Source organism: Herpailurus yagouaroundi, unplaced genomic scaffold (genome assembly GCF_014898765.1).
Source record: "Herpailurus yagouaroundi ecotype Mexico unplaced genomic scaffold, PumYag 162, whole genome shotgun sequence".
In the NCBI taxonomy this organism is placed as follows: Eukaryota; Metazoa; Chordata; class Mammalia; order Carnivora; family Felidae; genus Herpailurus; species Herpailurus yagouaroundi.
In genome coordinates, this window is record NW_024412403.1 from 63,837,941 (window position 1) to 63,848,567 (window position 10,627).

Sequence of the window (10,627 nt, forward strand, 5' to 3'; positions counted from 1 at the left end):
GAGATATAAGGTAATAGTAACATTTTATGCTGGAAGGATACTTGGGAAGACTTAAAAATTAAGAAAAGAAATCTAATAAATAGATGTGTATGAATAGGAAATAAGTTGTTCCAATTATCTGACAAGCATGAAGAGTATTCTGGCAGCTAAATAAAATGTTCTATTGGCCTCTTACAATTTGCCAACCAATATCTCTTCTGCTTAATGTCACCCATTTCCATCTAAAAATAATGTTTGGGGGCGCCTGGGTGGCGCAGTCGGTTAAGCTTCCGACTTCAGCCAGGTCACGATCTCGCGGTCCGTGAGTTCGAGCCCCGCGTCTGGCTCTGGGCTGATGGCTCAGAGCCTGGAGCCTGCTTCGGATTCTGTGTCTCCCTCTCTCTCTGCCCCTGCCCCGTTCATGCTCTGTCTCTCTCTGTCCCAAAAATAAATAAACGTTGAAAAAAAAATTTAAAAATAATGTTTGACTCACATCCAGGTAGGAAAACATGTCCCTTGGATTCAGAGACAAAAGATCTAATGGTCTAGGATATGGCTCGGGAGGAAACGAGGTACCACTTGCATGTTGCATTGGCAAGGTTTCTTTGCAATCCCACCAAATATTTGTGCCAATTGTAGTCTTTTATTCTTTTGTTAAGATCTTTTTTTTTTAAGTTTATTTATTTATTTGGGGAGAGAAAGTGTGTGAGCTTGAGAGGGGCAGAGAGAGAGGGGGAGAGAGAGAATCCCAAGCAGGCTCTGAACTGTCAGCGCAGAGCCCAATGTGGGGTTTGAATTCACGAACCATTAGATCATGACTTGAGCCAAAATCAAGAGTCTAAAGCTTAACTAACTGAGACACTCAGGAGCCCCCAATGGTAGTCTTTAATTTCCCTATCTATATACAATCAAACATATCTCAGGTTCATACTCTCACTTTCCAAATATCTACTCGGACATCTCCTAATAGCATATCTATTTACTTCATACCTATAAAAATATTTAAAAAAATTCTTATCACCTCTTACCTACTCTAAGATCAGTCTCATTCTTTAGACATACTTTCTAGTCTATGTATATCTACTTACAGTTTGGGCTCTGAAGCACCTCTTGCTAAATAATCTTTGAGGGTAAAATCTAATAAGGTAATGCTGAGATGAAGTTAGACTATGAGATGGTGAGTATAGATGTTATTTCTTCCTGCTTTACCAAAACTCTAAATACAGACAAGCTTTTAGAAATAAGAAGGCAGTACTAGAAATATATTGACACATGGTTGTATCACACATAAGAAATTTTCATTTACTTGTTCCTTACATCAAGATCTTAATTTTGTCTTATTTTCTGTGTGTATATATTTATTTATATGATATACACGAATACATATGATACATAAATATACATATATGTGCCCATATATATACACATACCTATACTTACATGTTTGTGTGCATGCACATCTATATTATTTTAAGCTTACAAAATGTAATCCAATTTGTAGATGTCTCGAAATTGCTAAAGAAGTAAGGAAAAATTTCACAATCAGTGATCAGTAATCAACAGTCCATGATTTAAAATAAAAATGACTTCTGTAAGAAAGAAATATCTTAAAGCATGACCTGGGAGGATGCCACAACTCTACAATGATATTTTTAGGTGTTATATATTATTTGGAGGAAAAAAAGATCTTCAGTGTCTGAATTCACAATGGCAACCTGTCTTCCTACAGGTATAATAACTCAAGAAGTGTAGGATATCAAATGAGTTCAAGGACTAGGGGATTGGGTTGACAGCTGTCATTTCCAGTTGTTTCAACCAAAACCCTATTTAAATCCCCCAACGTAGCTTAGCTTTTCCACATTCTAGTTTTTAATTTGTAAATCGGGATTTAAAGTGTTTAACCTCTTTGGAGCATATTTAACAATTTCCAGTGACATTAGATCACAGTAATTAGTATTTGTAAAGAGATTTGGGATTCTGGATGAAAGCAGTTATAAAAGTGCAGAATACTAGCATGTCTGTATATCATGAGACAATCTTAAGCAAAACAGATATAGAACAATGTGGTAATCAAAGATAAATCAAGGAATCAAGTACATTAAGCCTTCACCTTAACAACAACAGTAGTATTTTTTCCTTGGTTTTCAAGCAGAGTTTACTTTAGCAAATATATTTTAAAAAATGTCAAATATATTAAGTCAACATTTTTGTAGATAGACACATGTGGGCTTTTTCTTTTTTCTTCCCTGAAAGATGGGATTAGGCAAAGCAGCGGTAGCTGTCGGAAGCTCAAACTCCCTGCCTCCCAGAATGGGTACTTGTAATTAAAAGCTTAGCTCACCTTATCCTTCCAGTTTCCCAGGCGAAAAGTCAAAGCCTGCATTTAATTGCATATATATATGTGCATGTTTCTAAAACCAAAGCTCCAAAGAGAGTCAGTACTTAGGAGGCAAGAAGGCAATGCACAGACAGATATTTGACACAAAATCAAAAATAAAGAAAAATAGAGAAAATGGGATGATGAGACAACAGAAGTCTGGCACTTCCCTTTTGGCTTGTTACCAGCTAGAATGGGGAGTGCTTGTTGTTTGGCATTTCTATATAGATAAGCAGCAATAATAAACTGACCTAAGTATGCTCTATTGCCTGAAGGTTTGCCATAAGCATTTTCCATCTTTTGGTTGGTATATTTAAGCAGAGTGCTGTCAGAACCGGGATTAGAAAGTGGCAGAATCATTCTGTTGAGGGAAATCCAGTACCAAGTAAGACCACTGGAGCCTATCTGTGGCATGACAGTAAGGCTGGGTGAATTACTGGGAGAATGGTAATTCAGGGATCAGCACTATGACCAACCTAAAGGGAAGAAAAAATGTGCATATCTCAAGAACTCTGGGCCAGACGCCAAAGTATCTTTTTAAACAGAAAAAGGACAACAAGATAAGAGTTTCCAACAGTAGCTAATAAGCAAGGGCTAGAAGGTAGGAGTATGGTGGTAATGATCATAGGGGGACTGGAGATTAAACAGAGAACATCCAGCCTTTGAGAAGGTTGGATATAGAACCTCAAATACTCACTTGGAAATAAAGAATATTTTAACTGGAAATAAAGACCATATCATGATCAGCAACAGCAAATTGGACTCAGTGATGAGACCTGCTAAGGGCTAAGAGACAAAGCCTGAGGATTATAGATCCAAAAGGACGTTAAGGGTTATCTACATTCACACATGTTAATGTTAAGGGTTAAGGGTTATCTACATGCCCAGCACACAGTAGGTTCTTAATAAGAATGAATGCATCTTCCTTGTACAAATGGAGTAACTTAGTCCCAGACGAGGGAAGTGACCTGCCAAAGTTAAAATATTAGTGCATCATCACAGTTAGAATCCAGCTCTCTTCCAAGTCTGCAACATTTAACACTAAACTCTGCTACCTAACTCTGGGGAGCAATATGGAGATTTCCTGTTGCTGAGGGTTAAGTAAGTCCTGGAGCTGAGGTAAATGGGAATCAGCAAGCCCAGGCAGGCTTTTATGAACTGACACTAAAACTTTAGAAAAGACAAATCATCTTTGTATCAAGATGAATGTGACAAATGCTATGGTCATTACTATTTGTATGGTGATGGGGTTTTCTACAGTGTGGTTTTGGAAAAGATGCTATTCAAGAGCTTAAACTAGTGAAAAAGCATAGAGTTTTAAAAACGTTAGTAACTAGGGGGTCACTGAGGTGAAATGTGCCTGTCGGAACCAGAGCTACAGAGCACTAATTCTGTACTGGAATAAGTGAACAGCCTAAATTGGCCTCACAAGTTGGATATTTTAATTTCCTTTCTGGCCTCTCTGAGTTCCTATGATCCTTAGAGGTCTGGCCTGATTGACCTCTGGTGAAACTGCTGAAGTAAGTAACCTATTTCCCCTCTCAGGGTCTCAACCCTCATCCAAACATTCATCTTGCTGAGGATCCTGCTCAACTATAGCAATTAATTTCTCTAAGGTATTTGCTAATAAAACTGCAGTATTGTCTTTTAGTAGGTCTTCCTTCCTTCCTTCCTTCCTTCCTTCCTTCCTTCCTTCCTTCCAACAGCGTGTGCTTAATATGGCACAATCTTTTTTTTTTTTTTTTTAAGAGAGAGCAGGCACACAAGCGGGGGAGGGGCAGAAAGAGAGGGAGACACAGAATCCAAAGCACACTCCAGGCTCAGAGCTGTCAGCACAGAGCCTGACACGGGGTTTGAACCCACGAACCAGGAGACCATGACCTGAGTTGAAGTAGGATGCTTAATTGACCGAGCTAGCCAGGCACCCCTGTCACAGTCTTTTAATAGGCAGGGAAATAAATCCATTATTGAGTAAACTCAGTCATAGACAGGATGAGTGAATAAAAAAAAAAATGAGGAGCAGTATTATCTTTTTATTCCTACCCAAATCACACAATAAAGAAAATCCCTATTACAGCTTAGCCCTAGAAACTATGAAGGACTAAAAAGGGAGCCTATGCTACATGCCCCAGTAGACATGGTTTATTTTTTGAGTGGGGGTGGGGAAGATGAGCAAACTCACTGGACTTAACCATAGAGAAAATGGAGAAAACTGTTTTGTTAAATTGCCAAATGAGACAGAGACACTCCTTTCTTCACAGTGCTACAATCTAGGCTGCAAAGCAACTTGGTAAGATGCTCTAAACTGAAAACCTCACTCATCCCCTTGTGAAATTTTACATGGCTTTAGAGAAAGCAATTTCTTTCTTTTAATAACAACTCTCATCTTAAGTTGTGCCTCAAATCCCAGTTTTCTATTTCATTTCAGAAGTTCCTTCTTCAGAAAATCATCTTTGTTATTCTGTTCTCTCAATCTCTGCTAAGAACTAGGAGATCTTGTCTCTGAGTAGTTTGCTCAGCAATCTCTAGTATATCCTCTCCTACAAAGGGACACACTATCCCTCTACTTCCAGAAAACATAAGACCACAGACTTATTGATTTATAGCTTGTTTAGCTGGTGTCTCCTAGCAACTGTTTAAGATACAGAGAGGAAGAGTTTTTCAAGTCATAGAATCCCTTAGAACACAATATCATGGAATTTTAAATTCTTTCAGCAAATAAAAAGGAAACAACAGCAAACATTAGAAAGAGGTTGAAGAGGGGCGCCTGGGTGGCGTAGTCGGTTAAGCATCCGACTTCAGCCAGGTCACGATCTCGCGGTTCATGAGTTCGAGCCCCGCGTCGGGCTCTGGGCTGATGGCTCAGAGCCTGGAGCCTGTTTCTGATTCTGTGTCTCCCTCTCTCTCTGCCCCTCCCCCGTTCATGCTCTGTCTCTCTCTGTCCCAAAAAAATAAATAAACGTTAAAAAAAAAATTTAAAAAAAAAAAATAAAGAGGTTGAAGAAAACAGAAAACCAGAGTAGGGACAGAAGGTCTTCTTCACCTAAGCTCTGTATGGATTTATCTCTTTTTGTTGTACTTGTGTTATGATGGTTATATTATATAGAAACATGGCTATCCTCTGAAGTCTGTGTAGAACCAAGGGCACTGTATGACAGGTGAGGCCAGGGAAGAAACTGTCAACTGTTGGAGAGGAGGCTTCAATTTAGTTCAGAATACGTGTTGGCCTCTCTTGATCTACACTTTAGATAGTCTGATACAAAGCAATATAGTGTTAGGTGCTGGCTACTATGAAACACTCAAGAAATAACAAACTTTTATGAAGAAATCAGCAGTAACCCAAGAAAGTAAGTTACAGTTTTTCAAATCAGATGATATCCAAAAAAAATTCTTAGATTATTCTTTGTGGCCCATTTATGGACACTAAGGAATCCATGAGTTTTATTAATTATATACAGATGTGTTGCATGAGTATTTATCTGTAGTTTAATCAGTAAGAAAATCTATGATTTACATTAGATTCTCAAATGTCTATAAAAGCACAACAAGAAGACTTTTATCCTCTGTTGACTTTCCTTTACTAGTATGTTGCCTGAATCTACTGGACTTGTCTCAGCTATGGTAGGGATATTAGGTGAAGAGTTATTTATACAGGCTAAGATCAGGGTATTTACAGAGAAATCAAGTCTTATAGGCACTTTTGAGCTAGTGGCAACATTAGTAAGAAAATCCATGGGGAAAGTAGCCTGCAGAGGCAAAGTGGTATTGCATGGTTCAGGTCCTCTTTTTTTTTTTTTTTCTTTATTATTTAAGTATAGTTGACATACGGTGTTATGTTAGTTTCAGTTGCACAGCATAGTGATTTTACAATTCTATACATTACACAATATTCACCAAGATAAGTATATTACCATCTGTCACCATACAACATTATTACATAATTTTTTACTATACTCCCTATGCTGTATTTTCATCTCCGTGATTTATTTTAGAATGAATGAATTCAGTAAAGTTGCAGGAAAAAAAATTAATACACCCAAACCTGTTGCATTTCTATGTAGCAGGAAGAGAAATTAAGAAAGCAATCCCGTTTACAGTTGGACCAAAAAGAATAACATACGAGGAATAAATTTAACCAGGAAGGTCCAGCCCCTTTTTTTCTCAGTAATTAAGAATATCAACAGCATGGGTCCATAAATTTTGAATGTTACTTTTACCCCCCAAATTTTTTTTTTCTGATAAGAACCAAGAGGGTTTCTGTAAAAATGACATTTAATGCAGCAGATGCAAATGATATGCAAATGAAAGGCCAATTGGCACCTGCTATTTTCTTTTAGCAGAAATCACAGATTTTAAATAATAGATCTGAACTATAAATATACCTAACTCTCATTCTATTTCCATGAAGAGATGGTAATGAAAGGCAAACTTCAATCAGTATTTGCTGGACCATCAAGGAAGCACACATACTAGCTTGCCTCAGTTTACTTAAGTGTATATTGTAGCTGCCCTGCCTACCTCACAGGATAGTCATAAGGGTCAGAAGGGCCAAGTGATTCAATGAATATGAAAGCATTTTACAAACACCAAAGAGTGGTTCATTATTGCCATGTATATATGTTAGCACCTGGATCTCTTAAGCATTCCCTGGTGGAAAGGAAAAATGGCTCAAACATCAGACAGTCTGGAAAAATGAATCATAATTCAAAATTTGTACTCTCTTATACTCAACAATTCAACTAGGAATGTAACCCAAAATTATATAACAATATATAATCATATTAATATCAACATTGTATTTTTAAGGTTCACGAGTATTGTTTACAAGAATGTAAAGATTGAAATAACCAAAATGCTCATTAATAAGCAGGTGATCAAACATAATAATTTTAATATATAATGTAGCCATTATATATGTAGGTCTATCCTTGTTAACCTAGAAATCTCTCCATAATATATTTATTGAAAAATGAGACAGTATATGATTTAGTTTTCTTCTTTATTAGCAAAGAAAAATATTGAAAAGCTATATAAATCAAAAGTTAAAAGTGGATGTCTGAGGAGAGGGGTCTAATAAGAGATTATTTTATCTTTTCTTTCTCTCGTACCAAATCCATACTTGTATAATATATGGATGGATTGCCTTAATGATCAGAAAAAGTGAATAAAGCTATTTTCATTTTTTAAATATTTTACCTTTTTCCTTGGATTATGAATTTACATTTTATTTTTTGGTAACCTCTATACCCGACATGGGGCTTGAACTCATGAGATTAAGAGTCATATGCTCTTCCCATTGAGCCAGTCAGGCATGCACCTTTTTTTCATTTTTAAATGAGAAAGAACAGTCTTCAAAGCTTTTAGCTCCTCAGAGGCCCAAATACATAGACCCAAAACAGCTCCCACCCACCATTGTCAAAATTCAAGCATGAAGAGGCAAACTAGTGAGTACTGCAGAAACATATACCACCTGCTTCACAGCTATGTCTTACATCCACGGTGCTTATCTTTGGCAGTAAAGCAAGCATGGCCAACAACCCATCAAATTTCCAAAGACCAAATTGATATTTTTCCTTCCTTCTTTCCTCTCTCTTCTCTGCCTACTCACTTTTCCTAACTCTAGGCAAATTCTCTTTATAACTTCATATCAAAGGAAAGAAAGACTGTTTGCTGGAAAGATTGGAGAGGCAACTAGAGGTGACCCTTGAACAACATAGGGGTTAGGGATGTCAACCCCCTCCCCCCAACACAACACACACTGTTAACTAGATCCCTTACTGATAATATAAACAGTTGATTAACACATTTTCTACATGTATTATGTATTATACTCTTACAATAATCACTAAATTTTTCTCAGTTTTCTTCTCTTCCCTTCTCTTTTTTTCTTCTTTCTTTCTTTCTTTCTTTCTTTCTTTCTTTCTTTCTTTCTTTCTTTCTTTCTTGATATTTTAGGCTATATAGTTTGTCCACAGGTTTCTTCAAATTGTCACAAATATCAAAAAAAATCCCAATACATTTATCGAAAAACATCTGTGTTTAAGTGAACCCATACAGTCCAAATCTTTGTTGTTCCACGGTCAATTGTATTAGCAAGTTTCTCTTGTTTTAGACTTGAATTCCAATTCCTACCATATCAATATAGAGGGCTGGGAGGAGGGAAAGAAGTAGTATGTTTTGAGCCTTGAAAACATGCCAGTTCTTTTAATGTAAATAACTTTTGCTTAAAGTTCAAAATTACCCAAGAAGTAGATTTTTTTTTCTTTTTTTCTTTTTTTCAGATACTAAAACCAATGAACAATGAATAACTTGCTCAAGGTCACCTGAGTCCTATATGGCATAACCCATTTCTGATCTTAGATCTGTATGACTCCAAAGCCAAGGAGCGTGCATCCTTAATTCAATAAACCTTATTGTCTACTACATGCCAATCACTGCATTAGGTACAGAGACTATGTAGCCGTGGTCTTTGCCTTGGACCTCACAGACTAAGAGGAGACTCTGGGAAGACAATGAGATGACACAATGATTTATGTCATTATTTCTATAATAATATGGGGATAGCAGTTCTTAAGCTGTTATCAGATATTTATTTTACAAACACAAACTCAGAAAACAAAAACTAAAACAAAACTCCTGAGATAAATCTGGCCTGTCCTAGGTAGCACACCCACTCTCTCCATTTCTATGCTATGTGTAATACACAAATTACTAAATACATGTAATCTGATTATATTAACAGTTTTATATTATATATGCAGATTGTGTTGTACTGATTTGGTGTTCAAAGTAAATGTTGACAACTGTTATTAATATTCACTTACCTAAATTTACAAGTTGATCTAAGGAAGTTGGCTTGAAACATATGGTAATTTTTTTAAAAGGAACAATTTTTAATTAGGGAAGATTTGAAAATCTAGGGAATGTGTTTTAATTCCTTGAGGAGTTAAAGAAAATAGATATTAAAATAAATAAAGGAAGTAAGCTAAGCATAGTAACCATCAATTAAAAATATATATACAAGTTTCAGGGAGGATCATAGTAACACGGGTCATGCTCATTACTGAATTATAGATTTGTCATACCATGTCTTCGTTGCAAATCTATAGCTCGAATTTCTCAATGTTCATTCATGACATTCCAGAAAAATGCTATTTATTTATGTATGGATTCTTTAACAATAGAATAAAATATAAGAAATGAATATTTGTGTCATATTTAGTTAGCTTTTACATATGGTGCTGATTTCTTTCTTTTAGTCCTGTGGTAGCATTTTGCATTTCATACCTGCTATATTAGCAACCTTGGTGAAAAGATATGAGATTTTCAAATGAGAGATGGGTATCCATTCCCATTCCTGTAAAAATGAACAAGTATATACGGAAGAGTAAGAAAATGAAAGCCTAGAGATCCTTATCATTTTCTCTTTTGTAAGGCTTAATGTACAGAGGCAAAATACAAATGAAGATGGGGACCTGGGTACACCCTACCCTCTGGAATTTGAGGCTGCCCCACACAACTGCCTGTCATGTTGACCAGGGGTCCCTATTGTGAAGCTCTGGATTGAAATATTAATGGTGCTCAAAATCTAACTCTATTTCCTTCTTTCTTCCTTCTAAGTTGTGAATACATTAGCATCTCTGGCTGAATGAGTACCTAGCAGCAACCTCACAATATATCTAAGGTAAAACAGAAAACATAAAAAAGGTACTTTTGAATGCTAAGTCAACAATGCTGTTCAAATAGATGGGATGTCAGTAATTGCACCTAAAAATACTATTCACTATGTTATTTCTCCTTAAAAGGTAGTATGTGTCAAAATGAAAGCTGCTGACTTTGGCTTAGACTTCTACCACTCATCAAGGGCAGCATGGAACCTGACATAGGAATCAACACAGACCTCAAAAGCACCGAAAAGGGCAAGAGAGCTTCACAGCTGCTCTACGATAAACTCTCTACTTACTTAACAGCACTTTGTAAACCCAACTACTAGAAAATGATGTCTCTAACTGTTCAGTGTCAGTACATTGTCAAAATGACTGGTATTACTTGATATCTTTTTAATTTGCAGCTTTCTAGTACTATTTGAGAAACGGAATGTTTTTGATATTATGCAGCCATCGCCCCATAACAACCAAGTTTTAATTTCATACAAGGAGCATGCAAAGTGGACACAGGGGAAATGTGCAGTTTGGTGCACACAGGATAGGGAGTAATATCCCACAGGATGGCATTTTAATCACTGCTCCCCAATTCAGGGTTCTAGGAGGC

At 36.5% G+C, this 10,627-nt stretch overlaps 1 long non-coding RNA gene across 1 annotated transcript; it reads left to right on the plus strand.

Moving 5' to 3' along the window:
• Nucleotides 1-5,068: 5,068 nt before the first annotated feature.
• LOC121036268 (uncharacterized) lies at nucleotides 5,069-10,315 on the plus strand. The gene is made up of 3 exons (XR_005793297.1): nucleotides 5,069-5,108; nucleotides 5,353-5,408; nucleotides 9,977-10,315. It is a non-coding gene; the product is annotated as an uncharacterized LOC121036268 (long non-coding RNA).
• Nucleotides 10,316-10,627: the final 312 nt, after the last annotated feature.